Here is a 19,964-nt window from a genome sequence, read left to right as displayed (position 1 = left end):
CGAATAATGGTACGATTTCGTTCCTCAAACGCGAAACAGGGAAACTTCACCGAATTCGTGCTGAAGTACGTTGACACCTGAATATAATAATAATTATTATTCACGTACTGATTTTAAGTGGGTCGTAACTGCTCCAAATACCCCCTATAAACATGCGATGTAAAACAGTAAAATGTGGGCTAGCCTGACATGAATGAAATGTGTATTGGCTTCATGTGTCGTTCATGCCACACCCTAGTCTATCTCATCTGTATCTAAATGATTGGCAATGAAAATGAGATAAGATTAATCACTATGTTACAAATATCAACCTTCAGCGCTGTGTTATATAGTATAGAAAAGCACGGAATGACCGTTGTGCTAAGTTTCGTTAAAAACACTTGTGGGGCTGGGTTATGTAGTTTATTGAATAGGACGTCTGCATGCTGAACAAGAGAGCCTTCTTTGTTAGAAGGGAAGCAAAAGTGTACCAATGTAAGAGAAGGGGTCGTCGTCGTCAGCCGATTTCGCAATTGACAGCCACAGGGTTTCAACAAACTGCCTTTTGATCGGTTTGCCTACCCTTTACCCCCTATCCCTCCTCAACCCACCACTTAACTTGACCCGTTTGCAACCGGAAATGGTCTCGAAACTGAAGTTGGCAATCTGCTACCACCATCGAAAAGGAAGCCGTTCGAATATCACTGCAGGAGTTCCGTTTCACGTATAGTTGGATGTGTTGAATCATGCCACAGCTGTAGATCGAATTTAGCTTACGATTGAAACAACGTTGTCCACATAAGCCGACGGATTCTATACATCGTATAATACCATCATGGTCGCTTTATTTAAGAAATCACAATATTACACATGATGTTGCCGGTGATAAATACGGAAATTGCTTGAAAGAACTCACCGTTCAGGTAGCTACATGTCTATTTTCTGTGAAATAGAAATTTTTTTGCCTACAGCATATATATATATATATTGGATATGTTATCTTGCTATTATGTCTATGCTATGATTAGGTTTACTGCCTTTAGAGACTAATTCTATTATTCCTTAATTGGAACGGACGTACGCGTATAGTTATTAGAATTATTTTTACTTATTCGTACCGTGGGGCTCGACGAAGCTATTAGGAGCGTCCGAACTGGGTAGCAGTGCTGTGGAATGAAAAATATTAAGATGGTACACTTTTTTCAACTAGTAAATCGTTACGAAATATATTGCCTCATCTTTGTTCATCGATGATTCAGAAAGTTCCGTATTGTCAAACAGAGGCGTGCGTTAGTTACGGTCCCGCATAGACCGTGTTTGAGTGATGTAACGTATTTATCCCCTTTAACTTCCTTTGAACTTTCGTTCCCTGAAATACAGGTGAGTTCTGACTGTGTCAGCGGCGCATCGACGTCACTGGTAAAAGCTACCGTGATGGAGTTGTAATAGAAAGGTCGTGTGTCGAGAAGTTGAACCAAACGTTAGGAGTAATACGCCGACTCCACCGTTAAGTATTTCATCAAACTGCTGGCTTCTTACAGTACGAAAGGAGGTGTTTATGGAACCTAGACCATCACGTGTTCCTGAGCTGCCAAATAGGTATAAAAATTTCACAACGGCAAGAGTTCTAAGCAAATGACTTTTTTGTGTAGCCGAGGTATATGGTTTATCGGCTTTCGAATCTCTAAATAGTATTTTTTTAAATTTAAGAATTTATTTTTCGGTATCTTTTGGTTTTTCTACTGTATCGCAAACTGCCAGGCTTTACAGGTAGTTCTTCCTAGAAACTTTGAAAATTCGAAATTATGGATTAGACAACATTTTAGAGGCATATGTTATTCTCTCTCTCTCTCTCTCTCTCTCTCTCTCTCACTCACTTTATATATATATATATATATATATATATAGATAAAGTGATTCGACACTAGCTGACACTTTCTCTTTGCAAGATCGTACCGAAAGTATCAGAGGGCCTGGTAGAGATTATTGTACAGATACCAACTTCCAAGGTTTTGTAGGCAATGGCTCTACGATGATCAGCTTTGCTTGCAAATGGCACCGTCTACGATATTTGTACCTTCTACATTTTCTGCCATATTATTATTATTTTCGATATTTGTACTACGACGTGTAGCAACAATAGGCTCTTCGATGGCAAGTAAAACATGTCGCTTCGTTGAACCATCGGTGGGATCTATTTACAAGTATGTGTAGCAATTGCTTTTATTCTCCAATAGACTTTATAGATATATCGATTCTGATCCGATGGGTATTTCAATCATTTTTATAAGTAAGAATCTACCACCTCAAAGTTGACTGCAAATGTTCGAATATCCTGTAGAGTTTTAATTGGAGAGATGCTGTGCTAAATTGTTGTTGCGTGAAACTTGTGTTCAGTTGTAGGTAACTGGAAATTTCCGTCTCAGGTCTTCGCTGCAACTAATCTCTTATTTATTTCTTTCTCGTAGCTTATTTATTACTTTCTCTAAAACAATAAAGTTTCAAGTGGATTTCTACATAGCGGTAGTAACGAAGGACAAAGATACATTGTAGATATGTACATGTTGTGTGTGACCCGTCTGTTGTCCTAATCGATCCCTATACAAGGACCATCGCTCACGTGTATCATCGAATACTGAGTCACGTAGCAGGTTTTCGAGTCACGGCTCCTAGTTAAGGTTTTTTTGACAGTATTAGAAAGACTGGCTAGATAGAAGTTTTATTCTCTACCACTGAAGCATTTTACCTTGTCACCAACACTCCAACCCGATATAACCTGTATTCAACAAACTAACCTCGTTGACTTTCTACTGTAAGTTATATCTACATTATATCGTAAATGTATATACTTTTTATCACTACTTCATCTGCTTGTCATAACTCTTGCTAGGCGTCTCTATTTTCTTGCGTGCCTGCTAACGCTTCCCTTTCGGGAAGACGCCGGCGTAAGCAGTGACAATAGCAAATTATTTTGTGGTGTTTTTTTCAATATCGACAACGAACGACAGATGATTGTTATTATTAAAAAATGTAGCAACGTTGCCGTCTGCCATGCTGAGTAGTTTTCTAATCCGACATCAGATTAGAAAATAATAAAGAAAAAGATTAAAAATAATAATAATAATAATAGATAAGAATAGAAGACAACGCAACAGGTGATTAAGACAGCAGCAGCGAAGGCGACCCATCACTATCGATGCGCCAGCGACTAACCTCACAACAGAAAAATACAGAATAGATCCAACGGGGATAGAATTAGTGATCATTGTTATCACTCGCTGTCATCAGCGATGATCACCACCATTATCAGGGCTAGCTGGTTGGATATCTATCTGAAGGCCTACGGCATCAGGAAACATCTTCATCCGGTTCAGGAGCGGATGATAAACACAAGCAGAAAAACTGCCACGATAACGAATCCGACAGGACCGTCTGTCTATGGCATCTGTAAATGGACGACAGTCAATTAGTTCAGGTCAACACTGAAATTCTATAACTGCAGCACCAACGTTGACAAGCTATTAGCTAAGACGTTAATGGCACCTGAAAACACAGTAAAAATAAAATTGTTGTTATTGCAGATAATTTTGTAATAACTATTGTTTTGTTTTTACGCCCTATAGTAGAACTCCATACGAAGATTGGTATGATCCATATATAGATTGTAAAGCTAGCCCTGTAAAGAGCCGAGCCCAGAAAAAATAGAATATATGAGCCTTTGCTTTTCAGCAACGGCTCAGTCTAACGTAGTACTAAGCGGATGAAAGGGTGGGACTACCTACACTTTAATTTGAATAACGACAGCGCTTGAGTTTTCTCCAGCTGCAATAAATAGTCCACTAGGTAGTATGTGGAGGTACGTTTAGACTGATCTTTAGGAGTTGATGCAAGACCATGATGAAGCTCTCGGAGAATCATTGCAGTAATAACGAAACGGCCATTTTGTGGAAATTATCTCTTAATAAATAACCTATGTTCACCATTGTTCAGTATCGATTGTTTTTTGCCACTATCTAACACTAAGCAACAACGCTGATGTGCAAATAGTTACATGTACAAATGCCACTTATTTTCCTGTCCGGCTACTACAACAACACTACAAGCGTCCTTGAGCCCTGTTTATACAAATTTTATAGCTAGGGCAACTACGACAGGGAATATATATTTCTGTAAGCGGGCCAGTCCCTGGCCTTCTGTTTGCTCGATGGCTGAGATTCGTAAGGAACGCGCCCTGTCCTCGTCCTCCCGCGTCATGTACCTATTGGTCCACTAACTAGTGGCCATCTATCATGGCTTGATGCCTTATATCTGCACGCCTGCAAGGACCTGCTAACAACAGCGGCAGCGCAAGTCCGGGACCGCTTCTGCAAACTCACATTGCTCATTGATGGACAGTAGTTTACGCGAGTCTGCACCGGTTGTTGTTGCCTTGGCAGACAGGACCAGCCGTGGTATGGCGGTGAAAAGCCAGGACACCGCAGCACTTAGTTCCCCCTCTGGTCCTTTTCCTCCATGCCGACCATTGACTATCGCCGAGGTTAGCGGATGAATGAACGAGAGTGCTAAAGATTCGCTAGCTTTCGCGCTCTCTGTCGTCGTTCCTCGTTTTCTAGCGGCGTTCACCTCTCGGACCCGTCAACGAACGCGACGAATTATCGACACTGACTTCGATCCTTTTGGCTGGTCGGTCGCTGCTGGTGGGTATGATCGTCGCGTTGGGTGCGTCGTATACGATTGCACGGGCCGCCGGCCATATGATCGCACTGGACATCGGGAGTGTAGTAGAAGACCAGCAGCAAGCAGAGCGACCTGCATGTGGCGAAGACCTCGGTAGCGGCGGCTACGATGGATGCTCCAGGATCTGCTGGTGACGCCTGACGAACGAGCGTAGGCAGAGAACAACAGCAGCAGTTCACCAGCGGTCTACCTCATCTCGAATATACCCTGCATATGGTAAGAGTACCTTACAGCGTACGCCATTCGTTTACCACTATCGGCCTTACCCAGAACAGAATGTGGGGTACAAATAGGGGGACAGCACACGGTGAACGCATTGGCCGCATGCTGAGCAGCAGCATTTGTCCGATTCACCTTCCAATGAACCAACAACTGACCGACCATCCACCCTGGGCTCGGTAATTGTGCTATCTATGATGCTCATGGTGATGACGATCTTCGTGATGGTGCTGATGACAAGACAACAAGAGGCTAGCTAATGTGATGGGTCGATAACAAACGAGAAAAAGTTGAGTAGTCAAAAAATACTGTGCGGAACATCTGACAGTATATGATATATAAATACAACGACCGCGGTGAAGGAAATTGAGTCTATTTCTTACAGCTTTGTGACTGTACGTGGGGTAAAGTAAGTTTTTCTAGTAAGAAGCAGAAAACTTTGTAGTTGCCCATTGCCAATCTATCTGAATAAGACTTTATCGATCGCATACATAGGATAATCATATGGTATCTACTGGTAGTTATCGTATCAATAGTCAGTTCCCTCTGGAGGGATAGTAGCTCCTTTACGTGCTTCTTTTGGCGTAACACTTATGCGAAATGACAATTTTCACCAAGCAGATTTTGACAATAATAAACAGTCAAGCGTAAGATAAATCAATGGCAAGAATTTACATTTGCAAAAGTGGTCAGTGATAGCTTTTGCTGTTAGCAACAAAAATGGCGGCCGAGGGAGCCACAATTGTGATAGAGGCAAACACGAAACCACGCCGCAGATCAGATCAGCAATAAGATCAAGTACAAGAGATGGGGCACCCACAATCACTGCCACTGCAGTAAGTATGCTGGCGTTTGCGGCCACTGAGATTTCTGGTAACGTTGGTAAACAGCCTCCTGATGACTTATTGCCCACTCCCACCCAGCGTTCGATATAACTTTTGCCTACCAAGCGTGAATCTCAGTGGAAACGAATTTGCAATTGCGGTAGACAAACGAATTCGTTGCTGGCGCTGGCCGGCATCTATCCAAGCATCCGTACCATGTATACTAGTAGGCATTGCATTGTGGATACAAAACACATGGGTACTAGGGGATGCGGGGGTGACAGCGGGGTCGGTGAATGGTCGTTACTTGAAGAGCTCCACCGATCGCTGCTGCTTAGCATGGCCTGGTGGACTTTGTGGGAATTCGAAACGGTCGATTGCATTTTCCTTTGCGCGCGCTCAGCGCGCGCGCGCGCCCGTAGTTAGTCTACGGTGGATGGCCATGAAGACCACCCACCATCACTTTTAGCCTGGCCATCGCTGTTTTCCCCGATGCTAACGCCGCTGTTGCGACTGCCGCTTGCAAATGGAAATTTTATCGGATGGAGGTATTGCCTCTATTGCCTCGGGTGACACGCCAGGTTTTGGCTGCCAAGTAAGCTCTCCACGCCGAAATATGTATTCCAAAAGTCGTTGGCAGGCAAACTTTTCTAAACTTCAAATATTTAACAAAATGCTCGCTTATTTAGCTGTGCGTGTTTGTAATATTTTGTCACTCGCTTTTGAAAGCAGAGCAGGTGTTAATTTTTAATTAAAAATAAAACTGCTCGAATACGGAAAGGGTAGGATAAAACGGTATGGTTAATATGTGTTCCGCTAAAAGGCTTCTCGACCTGCTCAGTGCTCTCAGCTATCTTCGCTAGACAAAAAAAAAACAGAAACTTAAACGCTGATATCGGCAACACCCTGTCCTCTGAATTTATTACGGCCTGTGAGCAACTTATTACGGCCTGTACGGCAATGAGTTCAGAGTCTATCAAATAGCAAAATAGTTGATGTGACAAGTTTCTAATATTCGTAATACATTCTCATGTTAACTTCACTCAGTTCTTCTAGTCCAATATTATAGGCACTCTGATAGATTTTCACAGAATGGAACACAGCGTTCTCTTTCGACTGAACTGAGAAGTGACCAAAATTCTAACCACAGCATATCTAAAAAAGAGAAGTTGAACAATCGTCACTGGAGTCCGATTTTCAGAATAGGGTTACAGTAACGTAAGGTCAGTGACTCAAAAGCGTATCGGCGATTTACCGAAAGGGTATCATAGGATACCCCTTCGGGGTAACTGCATGGAGAAATGCGACAACAACGATAACTATAACGGGGCAACGGGGGTGGTGCGATAGGATTGTACAACAACTGTGCTAAGTTCAGATTCAGAGGTCGGACTTGGCGGGAAACAGATGAGTACGACAATGAAGCTGGATTACTGTAGGCAACACGGACACAAACGCTGTGCATATCTGAAGCTGTCCTTTGCCACATAGGTTGATCGGAAATAATGAGCCGATCCCGATATTAATTGATGTTCCATACCTTTACATGCTTACATATTTTATATGCTAACTTAACATGCACTCTTATCGCAGCTTTTAATTTAGAAATACCGAACTACCTCTTTAACCGACAAAGGTGATTCATCGTTCGTTTGCGATCGGCATGCCATAACCTACCTTTCGTCCGCTCGCTCGTGGACATTAGCTTTGCCATTTAGAGAAAGATTGTGTCGTCGACGATGTATCTCTATATTATCATTCCTACATACACTACACACTGACGAGGCAAGGTCTTTTCTACAACGAAATCATCTCCGGTTGATCTTATTCCCCTTCAGATCGTTCTCGCTTTTCCTTCCTAGTCCCAGTCATTCAGTGATGTTGAGTGAACTGAATGTCCATATCCTTTGATCTCTTCTGGTCCATTTAGTCGAACCAACAAAGAGTAGCTGATGCCGGTACCGTCGCACTGGCAGGGCCGCCAGCGGCTCGGCCTGTAAGGAGTACACTCTTCGTCTTACCTCGTATCACCACACGCACGCACGCACGCACGCAAATGCACACACACACACACACAGACACTCATCGAAGCTTCACTGCGGCTGCTGCATCGATGAGTTGTGGTGCCTCGCTTAGGCAGCGCGGTCTCACACTCCAACACCTTCGGCGGTTCATCCCGCAAGTCGCAGTCTCGCAGTCGACAGCGACAGCAGAGTTAGTTCGTCCTCTCTTCATCGGAGCAATGTGCCCAGTTCTAAGCCACATGTGGCGATCGGTGGATCGTGAATGGCGAAAGTTGATGTTGCCTGTACATCGTTCGCTTATGTGCGCCGTCCGCAAGGCGACACATCTCGTTTAGTGAGTTAGCCGCGATATCGTTTTGTAGTAAGCCGCGTGCAGTCCGGGCGCCCTTTTGACTCCTTCGGGCCGTGCATACTGTGCATGCCGATCCTTTTGCTCCCTGCAGCAGTGCCTGAGGATCCAATGCGCGTGCCCATAGCGCCACTTCTCGCGCTCTCTTTCAGGACCTAAGGGTGTCGGTATTGGCCGGAGCCCTTTGAGACGAGCGCTCTACGAAGTTTGTTAGATTCTTCTGGCTCTGGGCCACCGACACGGTGAGAGCGCGCGAGAAAACGCGAGTCGAAGCAAGTTTTGTTTTTTTCACTCGTGCACCTCCATTGTCTCGTGGACGCCTGTACGCGCCGGTGTCTCAGATGTCTTTGCTCTTCTCTCCCCATCACTCGCCTGCAGCGGTGGTGCGATATCGTCACAAAGAGCTCAATGAAGCGCGCAACCTTGCGGCCGCGATGGTGCCGACTGATCGTTCGTACCGCCGTCCTACGTTAGAGTAAAGACCATTCAACATAAGCGTACTTCTATAAACAGACACCTCTATACTCAGTTGCTTGTGTCTTGGGTGGTCCCCCAGGGGTCAAGACACGATCCAACTGAACTGTCTGGCAATGGGCGCCGAACAGTGGGTCCCTGTGGTTTGTACGTCGAGAATGCTTACTACGGGATAAGCTTACTGGAGTTAATAGTGTTTGTTATTTAGGCTGTATTGCCTACGAGTATGCCTTCAAGTAGTTAAATGTTTTTGAAAAATTTTTAGAATCTAGCCTCATATGATCAAACGGTTACTAAACTAATACGCTTACGCGGAGCACTGCATCTGCCACTGTCTAGACGTACGATTCAGATATTTAATGATCACTGATAAAGACGCATTGATTAAGAAGTAGGTGACGATGGACGTGCTCCGAAGGGCAATAGCTCGTATAAATGGCTACTCTGTCGAGCTACACAGTTTGTTTTTTCTGCAAACCGAAGTTCCGTAATAGCTACATCAAAGTTGTGTCGAACACCTCGCCAGCAGTTAATGCCAGGCCACAGCAACGAAACTATTATATGGGCAACTGTTCCGCTCCAATCCCGAGTTGCCGACTTGAGCAAAAATTAAACTTTTATTTAGACTAGCTGAAAAATAACGGAAAGTTATCATAAACGATTGAAGTTGTTAACACACTGCATTTAATCGAGGTAATAGGATTAAGTTTCGCACCTCAATATTTCGTACATGCGTTTTCACTATACAAATGCTCAAAACATTCATAGATTCAAGTCTTATCTCTGTGTTTTGTTTCGTTTTCGACAGATCTATTCAACCGTTGCCTTCGTGTCTATCGGCTGATCGTTGTTTCGACTGATGCGACCGACTGGGCTGCGCACGAAGGCAATCCTCTGGTGGGGCCAATATATCGACTAGTTCTTGCCCCCTGTTGCTGTCGTCGCGCATAGTGTAGTCTTTTTTTTTTTTTTTAATAAACACATGACCAATCGAATCCACGTGGGAGATTTACGCCAATGACGAGATGCTGACAAAGAGTGAATAAAATTAAGGAGAAACGTTGTATGCTAGTATATCGACGACACAGTTATTATACCAAAGAGATTATTCACTGAGTAGGTTTTTTTTTTTTGTTATGATCAAGCCTCCTTTAATGAATTTAACTGATGTTCGAAGGCAATCAGTCGGATCTCTCCTATTCGAAACAATGAGCTTCAAACAAACTAAAGTACGTTATTATAATAGTTATCCTTTAGAAATACAATGTTTGATGTATATACCGTTTCGTCGATTAATGGTTTGCTCGTTTCTTTCGTTAGCTGATATGCCGCATAGAAAGTTATAGAACTGCTCCCTTGTCCTCCGCCGTGTGCTGTTACTTCACGAGGTGTCAGTTTCGCGGCAGCTGAAGTCGTAAAGGTAGACGATGGCATCGGATTAGAACTGCAGCAAAACAAGTAGCAAATATGATTACTGTGTCGTGTATTTTGCCGCTTTGACACGCGGAAGACGAACGGCTTATCTTGTTCACGCATACCGCGGCTGTATTTACGACAAAGAAAGACCGTTTTCTGTGAGCTACGAGCGCATACTAAACTGCACACTACAAAGTTAAATTCACCTTTTTTTTGTAGACAAGGGAATCGATCCGTCGGCTCGCCTCTAGATGTTCCCGAACGCGTCAGACAGACCAAGGTAGCATCGGAGTGTATTCTTGTACGTGTACGTGAAATATATACGTACTTCGACAATCGTTGGCTTAAGCCTCGCTGCAAGGCAAAGGACGCGGCATAGTCGTATGATAAACCTTCATCCAATGCTAACGATAAAAACACAATACGCCCTTGACTTCAATTGAAACTTCACGACGATAATGAAATGTTGGCACTGTTCTCAAACAATAATAGAAGACGGTATTGCGCCATCCATTGCTAAAAATACCCCCGAAGAAGATTGAAGTATCTATGTATACGGAATGAAATAACACTATATGTATACATGTATTGGTATAGATATTTGTTACGATCATGTTAAAGCCTATTTACTAACTAACTATAATTTGAGCTTAACAAATTCGGCAATTGACCACTGTTCTTATTTTATCTCTGTAGTTAACCACTTGTTCCTGAAAGAAACAAATCGTACATTACTTATCCCTGCTGTTTGACATTGCTCAAGCAGGAATAAGTTCCAAATAGAAAAAACAGATAACTATAACAAAATAATGAAAAAACTAGTGCTACGTATGTATAGGTTGATCTCGCCTCTAGTTACCTATGCTAGCGAAAAAAGCTTTATAGTATTATACAGAATAAGTACAGCATCGATTCGAAATCAGCTTCCTCGTCGTTGTATTTCTCTGGCCGTCTTCTGTGAACTAGCAGCGTCGTCTGCACGTTTATCATCCCATTGTTGCGGCGACACTATGATCTCAACGAGCAAATCGATAATATCGTATCTATAATATGCATTTCGCGTAGATCAATATAAGCGAAACAATCGTAAGATTTCGCTATTCGTAAACACGTGTACATGTGCGTGTGTGCATCCACATAGCTCTACCTAGAGAATTGCTCGACGTTTCTTACATTCAGTATTAATCCCGCTAGATCTCCGCTTTTTTTTCAAGCTGGCTTTGCTTTTTCGTCCCCAGAGCCTCTTAAGTCTGGGTTCATATTTACCTCAATGGGAATTCTAAGCGAGCGGAGTGAAGGGGTGGAATATTGCGTTGGGATCAGTCCCCTATGTGCAGGCTACGTGTTTCGCCTGCGGTCTGCTTGAAGCCACTACAGGGAGCTAAAGCGTGCTTTATGGGGCACAGGCTAACGGGCTGAAGGGACGAATGACAGCCAGCCTCGAGACTGAAAGCGGGAACAGGAGAATACGATTGTGAAGGTTAAGGCCGTCGAACGAAGAACTAAAGATGATGAGCTGAAGCACGGCTTAGATAGATCACGAGGCCATGGTTATGCTAACATAATAAACTGAAGGAAACATGACGACAAAGGAAAACGGTTGTCGTCAAACAAGCCGATAAATGCTACAAGCTATGGGATGTCTACGTTTGGGGGCGGTATAACATACCGCAAGCTTATTCAGGCCACATGAAACAGTTGTAATTAATTTCTCACATTGGGTCCAATATGAATATTCCCGACCCGTGTAAAGTTGGTTTCTTTCTATGCAGTAAAATAGCTAAAATTGGTATGACACTGTTTGAATCTAATAGCTCTATTTGTACAACTCTCAAATGGGCTGCTAATAATCCATAGTTGAGGCCTGGAACTCGTCTGACATAGGCTTGCCGTTGGTTAAGGTCAAATCGTGTACATAGTTAGTGGGCATTAGAGATCCCGCTCTTGAGGAGGAACCTGAGGAATAAACATATTTGTGTAATGTGGAACATACACATAGGAACAGTGTCAGTGAAACTGAGATGAAAGAAAAAAGCCTAGGTAGATTAGGCGAAACGCTAGGCCGGGGAGACCTTTAAATGAGTGTCATTCTTGAAAGCGAAACTTAACAGGGGAGAAACAGTATACTTAGAGGAGAAAAGGGGGAAGAGGATTTAGGATGAGCTCGAGCGAAAGAAGACTGCATGATTGTTTTGGTGGGTGACTTTAAACAATTCATCAGTTGTCGCGGCGCTATGCTGACGCCCAGTGGGTGTCCACCGGGGCCGCCGTCCCGGTGAAGATACAGCGAGGAAGAGCGTGCGACCATCGAGGGGGAGCTTTGCTTGCTAGCATAGACACGGGGGAGATATAGCAAGGGAAATCGCAGGGTAGAAGGATATAAACACAGAACGACATCGAACGTAGCCGGACAGAGTACGCTCAGGCTGAGTTGCATCGTGCCGACAAAAAGATAGTGTTAGAATGCCTGCAATAAGTTTGCAGTCCTTTTCGCTGCTGAAGAGAGCTTGTAGACGCCCCCTGCCAGCAACAGATCAGTTGGAGGACTGAGGATACACACCGCTAGGCAGAGAAATAGAAGCGCTCTCGTCGAGTTATTAAAAAGGAAAGGAAGATAGATCGGATATCTGGGACAGATCTGACATTCACCATTGGGCGCAGGAATGGGGCTAATGTGTTTTAAGCTTAAGCGCGATGAAGTAAGTGGGTGATGAAATCATGCGATTCCCACGGCGCCGATGAATCGGGTAAGGCCGATGCAACCATGTCGAACTTCACGCCAGATAGGAAGAAGATCGCAGGGTAGGCGCCAGTCGAAAACGACTGCGGGTCGATACTATCTAGCACTCGACGCAGGACGACGGTACCAAAAAGTCACTGGCCGTTCCTTAAGAATAGTGGTCATGACGAATTCAAAGCGAGTACCTTCAACGGGCCTCGGCCTGTTGGTGTAAATAGCTCTTCTAGGTGGTACTTCCGTGCCTGTAGTTAGGCTAAGTAAAATTGCCAGCAAAATGTTTCTGACATTCCATTGACCCGACAACAATTGATTGAATCTCGAGGTTTTGCGATGGGCGTGCTGCAATTTCAGTCGAATTAGTTAACATTAGCTATGGGATATAATACGATGGATAACTGTGAAAGTAATACAGTGACGTGCTAATTTGAATTTAAGCCTAAGCACAATGCCATCTTTAGCCCGTTCTGTGAAACAAAGCCTATATGTAAATACCCGTTGCACCAATCAGTTCCGCATCCATTTTACGGCCATAGTTACAAACACAGGGAAAAACGGGTCAATCTGTTCTCGTACTATTTCACCCGGGGGCTTTTGGAACGGGAACCATGAAACCAAATTGTGTCATCTAAGGAGCAACAACCAACTCGGAATTTACGTATGCTCAAATCCCCACCATTCCTTCTTTCCTTCATTTAATCTCTTTGTTTCCTTCCTGCGTTCGGATGAAGATAACCGAGTAAAACGGCTTGTTTTTTTTGTTTCATTCGATTTGCCAGCAGATGTCACTGCTGTAGATCTGATGAAGACCAGAGGCGACTGGCTGTTTGCCCCTTGTGGCGCATGGCAGACAAGAAGCTTCTGTAAAAGGACCGATGAAAGAGCGGACGGGGCGGTTGCTAGCGGATTCCGAACGAGTAGCCCAAGTGAAAAGTTAGTTGGTCTTCCTTTCTACCAAAAGAGAAACCGATAGCGATAGCGGATGAGTCAGTGAGGTTAATTTGACCTCGCCAGCCGCGCCGGCCACACCGGACTGCCCCATTCCATCGTGTCTCTCCCAACACAGAGTGTTCCCAAGCTAGGGGGCAAGCGGGCGTCTGTCTAAGAGAAGAAACACACGGCCGCACTGCCTCGCTGGCGCACTGCACTGCGAGAAGGCGAACGCCGACAACCGTAGACTAGAGCAGTGTCGGCTGCAAAGCGCTGTAACAGTCCGCGCCGGACTCTGACGCGGGCGGCCGCGCACTGCTGCTTCTCGAAGAGAGTGAGATGAGACGTAGCGGGTAGTAAAAAGTTTTGTAGATTATCCTCAGCAACGCTGTGGCGCCGGCGGATGGTCTGCAGCAGGAGTTCGCGAGCGAACCGCTGGATTCAAGACGAGACCCCTTTATCTCTCCCTTCTCTCTCCGTGAGCGACTATATATCGAGGACGGAAGCTCTGGAGTTCGTAACTATTACGTTAAAGAACCACTGGGAAGCATGGGCGGGCAAGCGGGGCAAAGGTGAATGAAGGGAAAAGTGTGACTTATTTCGACGAATACAAGGTATCCAGTAAGAGAAACGAGTTGAATAGGCTGGAACGACTAGGGAAACAGCATGCTCCTCAAATGGGAGTCACTTTTATCTATAGAGCTTGCGGCAGTGATGAAAACAAATACACAAAAACGATGCAATATCTATCCAAATAACTTCGTTAAGGGATTCGCCTATTATTATAGCATAAGCACACACTGAGCTAGACCTGCACATTGACAGCGAGTCTCGTAGCATAATAACAACTCAACAATTTGTATTCAAACAAAAATCAACGATGTATAGTTTTTTTTATTCGCAGCTCTTTTAGCGCAAATAATTTAACTGTCAGAGGGAAAAATCATTTTGAACGACACCGGAACACTGGAGAAGCAGCAAGAGTTCGACAACATTGAGACCCCTCAACATTCGCCCCTTACCCACCCTTTACCCCACGAACTTTCGTTTGCATTGCCACTTGCTCGACGCTGTAGAGCAGGTGCATCGAAAACGCAGTGCCGCGCGTGCTGGTCAAATATTTAAGAGTCTTTTAGAATGGAAGCGCGAAGCTCGATGTCGGTCTTGAGTACACTATGACTATTATTTCAGGCTGTGGAAATGCTTCAAATAGTGAAACTCTGATGCTGACGAGATTCGGAATCGGCATGATACCACCGGAAATCGCCCTTCAAAGTAGAGAGCAAAGCTAATTTGACAGATTGCACTCGTCAGTATGTTATATTTATGGAAAAGAAAGGTTTAGTTATCGTTCTCTTTTGAACCAGATGTAAAAAAATCCGTGTTTTTCAGAAGAAAAGATCAAAACAATTTGTAGTTGATAGCCGAGAGGAAAAGGAACGCACAGACCGAGTTCATCTTTGGAACACTAACCTTCCGATTTGAAAGCTGGTCTAGCAAAGGAAAAGGACAAATATCACAAAGAACAAGACAACTTAACTCCAGCAGGGATCGAATAAGTATTAGCGAGAATCAGCAAGACAAAGACGAGAGCCTAAAGAAAAATAAACTTACCATTTCCACTTAAAAATAGAAATAATCAGCGACCGCGTTTTTGGCTCATAGAAGTGGCCGGGGTACTAGGCGCCAGCGAATTGGCCAAACGAAGGCCCTGCCATGAGCGTCTTCTGCTACTTCACTGTTTTAGCCACCAACACCAGCAGCGGTAGGACTAACAGTGGCTTCTCTGGCATGAAGAGCGTTAAGCTAGATCTGTCGTGCTCTTCGGGGATATTCGTGGGGCAGTGTCTAGCCTGTTGTGTCCGCGCCGGCCCAGCGGTTACTGGTGAAGTAACGTGGGGTTGGTCAATACATTCACTCACTACCTACGAGTCGGCCGAGTGAACGATGACTTCAAACAGTTTTTGTCTCTCTAAGTCTGTTGCTTCTCAGCACCGACAGTTTTAGTCTCCAGCACGCCAACGAGAGTAAGCTGGTTGCCTTCTTTAGCTTCTTGGCCCTCTCAGTCGTTAGGAGGCCGATGAGGTACACTGTTGGGATCAGCCGTTCGTGTGCGGCATAGACCATAGCATTCGCTCTGCTAACGACACCTATTGCGACTGTCACCAAGTTGGGGGCGCGGATGCTGGGCCGACAAGTTCGCAAAACGACTTCTTCTTCTCGATTTTCTTTCCCCCGTTGAATCCCCCGTCTGCCTACTTTCCTTCGTGGGGCACTTGTCTCACCCTGTGCTGCTGCTGCTGCTGCTATCGTGGCAGATTCCAGTAACGCAATACCTACTCGAGTGACGTTCATGGCCGCGGCTCTAACGGTGATTATTTACTTATAGATTTTTCCACTACAAACTACCTCCGATATGTGGGTGACAGCGGGGCCGAGTGGCAGCGGCACCAGCGAGACAGGCGCGCCGAGCGCGCGAGAAGTCAGCCACCGGCTGCTTCGAGTGCCACGAACGATTGAGAAGGGCCGGTTTCGAAAGAAGGTTCGAGTTCGGGGAGAGGAAACGCGGATGTGCTAACGTTAAAGGCCCGCCCAGATGTTTCTTATTAACCTCATCGATTGCGAAAACTCTAGACCATCGGCAATGGCAAAGCTACTGCCGCCAGCGTTCAAGTCGTCGCACTGTTCCCTCACTCGTCTCGTTTCGTGGCCTCGTTCCAAGGTGGAAGAAGTCAGGGAAAGGCGGTGGGGTGGGGGATCATAGCAAGAAGTAACAGGGAGAATGGGGGGTCGAGGTGGAGATGAACGAGAGGTGAAAGACCCAAGTCGACGTTGCTCAGAAGAGGCATACGACTTTCGGCGGTCAGCATTGACTGCTGCCAGCAGCACAAAAAAACTCTCGCATCAAACGGCTGTTACTCTCGCTCAGCTCGCAAAAGTAGCGCTGACAGTATATATGTACAGTACATCAAAGGATGCTAAAGTTTTGTGTGCGGCAGAGGATGAAAGGACGTAAGGAGAGTGAAACGGAAAAGAGGAAAGTAAAGCAAAAGTGTAGAGAAGATATAGTATAGTATGCGGTAAAGGTGCGAAAAAAGCAGGGCATCAACTCATTGTGAAAAGAATAACACTGCTGACGAAAAGTATGAGCAGACGGAAGATGCCGGAAGCGACCGAAACTAGCAAGCGAAGCTTCTATGGGGGACAGACTGAACAACTGAAGACTGAGTAGCCAAAGGGAAAGAGTGAGAGGTTATAAGCCAGATGATGATTTTATCGTTTCGAAGAAGACTCATTTAAGGGGTTTGTTTGGCGACACCTGGCGGCTACCAGAAGAGATAGGAATAGTTTCACAAAGAACGGTAAATGGTACCACTCAGTTCTCAGGAGCAATGGGCGTCTTTGTTAAGTACTGAGGTCGTCGTTGAGTTGAACGGAGTGAAAATTGGTGCGCTCGTCTTATATCATATACGCAGACACTAATAGCAAAGTTAACTTAGAGGAATTGGAGGGAAAAATGTCACAAGGTAGACGATACAAATATACGACATAAAGGCTTACAAAGAAACGAATGTCTAGGCTATTTATGCAAATGATGGTTCGAACAAAGTTTGTTACCCATCGAGGCTGTCCAAAATAAAAAGAAATCATATATCCGAAGGCCAACATTGGCCCGGTACTATTAGCACAACACTGAACTTATTGTAAAGGAAATCCGGTAGAAACTGATGTTGTGTTTGTGGGCACAGAGGGTTCGCTGCTTCTGTCGTTGTTCCTGTTTCCCTTGGGCCTTTTCCTATGCATATTACCGTAAAAGATATTTAAATCATAATTACTACAATAGTGTACAGGTTTCTCTTACGCGCCTTACGCACACATCCAAGTTTTCTATGGTAAGTCGGGCTATAAAGGATGGATCTAGTCCGCTCGTCCGTAAACGCGAAGTGAGCTTAGCCTCACTGACCAGCTGATTGTTATCACAAAAGACAAGCTTGACGAATAACTAAGATAATTCCATGGGTCTAGCGCTTTATAACCGGAGTGAGCTTTTGTAGACTATAGTAATTCTAAACATACAACATGCGACTATCTTTCGTGAAGCTTTGGAGGGGTAAACTATTATACAATGTACCTCTTTTTCTTCCAGTGGTGTTTAATGATATCGTTATTTTTTCGAGGCTCTTGAGTGCTGGCGGCCACGTGGGCGCAACTACCGGCGTTCACAGCTTCCTCCGGCGAGGACATCCTCTTCCGCCGGCGCAGTTACGGCTGCCGGCCACGATTGGCGTAGTCCCCCCTGGCCCGCCCGGTCGACAAAGGCCGGGCCTCCTCCTCGCATGCTCCTCCCGTCGATTTGGCTCGTCCCGTTCAGCGGCATCGTCTCGCTCTCGGCCAATTTCCTACTGCCACTGGCATCGCTGTTTCTGTGTAAGGTTGGTCGGCCTTCAGCATCCTTCATCTCGGGGCCCGTCTCGGCCGCGCCTCGGCAGGCACAGCCGGGCGCGGGCGGGGTTCGCCCTGCTGCTGCGCTGCTGCTGCCGCCAGCGCCGACCTCTAGGCCGTGGGCCGCGCGTTAAACTCGCATCTGGGCGGCGCCTGTCCACCTGAGGCTCCCCCTCACCAGCGCCAGCAGGCTCTCAACTGTTGCTTCGTTCCCGCTCGGGTAGCTCTCCCGCTCCCCGGGAGACGATATCCGAACTCAGGGGAATGGAGGAGGTGCTCCTGGCTTTTTCCCTCCTCGCCCTCAACAGCTACCCTTTCCTCTGGGGCCGAGTCCTTAGCTTATAAAGGCAGGCGGACGTAGTAACGCACCGTCGTGCAACGTGTGTGCTTTTTTCGACTTGGCGAAAGACAGTTCTCGCCACAGTAAAACCATGTACGACAACGACAGCAGCGACAACGACTGTCACTGTCACTCACTTTTACTTCCATTGTCCGTGCCCAGTTCCCCTGTTTCTTCGTAATCCGTTGTCTCAGTGATTCGGCTGTCACAACCGCACTTCTCTCCGTATAGTCTGTCTAACTCCGTATCCATTGGGCTATTCAACAACCGTATCTTCTTATCTTTCACCTGCAACCTGTGCAACTGTGTGTATCTGTTCGTATGTATGTGTGTGTGTGTGTGTGTGTGTGTTTGTGTGTGTATTCTAGTGCAACGATTAGTACATTTGCCATCACTGGTATTGGCACTCTTTCAGCTACTACTGCAACGCTACCGTGACCATTTATATTCATCTATTTACTGTTCGATTACAAGTCATATTATTAGGATGACTACTATTGCTCCAACTTCTATAAAAGCTCTGATCTCTTGAAAGGACGTCTCCACTCGAACGGAGAGTCAAAGCGATACGGAACAACGAAGAAATACGTCCTTTGAAGGACAAGGAGAAATCGACCACTGAACTGTGCAGGCGGTGTCAATTCCCAGGAGTGGTATCGTAGTGTTTATTTTTGAGAGTGATTATATTTTTGTTGCTATTAGGGTTTAGTCGGTTCAACGACAACTCTGGCTCCTTTGCTGCTGTTGTGGTGACCTTCGAGAGCTGCCCTCCAGGGTCGTGCACTAATAATGCCACGCTGTTACCTACTCAAGAAAAAGGCGGCAGCCCTCCAGCTCAAAGGCCAGAGTCCAGAGGGGGCTGAATACATTGTCGAAGAGCCCCCATCTCCTCCATCGGCTGATGATGCTGACGAAGTGCAACCGGAAGCGCCACACAGTAAGTATCGAAACGTATCGTAACGCCTGTGTCAAATGACGCAGTCACGCGACGATCAGCCACAGTCGCATACATGTTGGTAATAGCTTAATTATCCAAGTAGGTTAGCACGAAACTTGGCTTGCGTTCGTTTATATGCATTTATTTATAGTAGGTAGTTTGTATCTTGAAATAATCTCGATACGATTTTTTGCGTCATCCCAGATTGAACCAAACGAGTTACAAACTCAGTGGCATCAGCGATGTTATAACTTTTTTTCTACTTAACTTTATAAAATTCACGACGATTCAGTGCCGACCACCTTAAGGCTTTGAAGACGTACTACTATTTGAAAACAAAAACTCAATGTGTAAATAATGTCTGGTTGGGATGATAAGGTATGTTTAACAACTCGAATCGTCTTTGAGGTACAGTGGCGTCTATATGTGCTCTTTTGGTACAACTGCTATTAGAACGAGTACAACATTTATCGTCCTAAATTGGCCAGTCCTTGACTGCCTCCGAAAACTTACCTTTGTCTATCCATTTCGCTCTAGCATCAAATTTTGCATAGA

General features: G+C 45.2%; 1 long non-coding RNA gene across 1 annotated transcript; it reads left to right on the top strand.

The window, feature by feature from the left end:
- The first annotated feature begins 412 nt into the window (after nt 1-412).
- On the top strand, nt 413-9,585 carry LOC111270902 (uncharacterized). The gene is made up of 2 exons (XR_002686538.2): nt 413-1,578; nt 9,415-9,585. It is a non-coding gene; the product is annotated as an uncharacterized LOC111270902 (long non-coding RNA).
- The last annotated feature ends 10,379 nt before the right edge of the window (nt 9,586-19,964 follow it).

This window comes from Varroa jacobsoni, unplaced genomic scaffold, assembly GCF_002532875.2.
Source record: "Varroa jacobsoni isolate VJ856 unplaced genomic scaffold, vjacob_1.0 contig00191, whole genome shotgun sequence".
Lineage (NCBI taxonomy): Eukaryota > Metazoa > Arthropoda > Arachnida > Mesostigmata > Varroidae > Varroa > Varroa jacobsoni.
The sequence above is the reverse complement of the archived record's forward strand: the minus strand, read 5'-3'. Positions and strand labels throughout refer to the sequence as shown.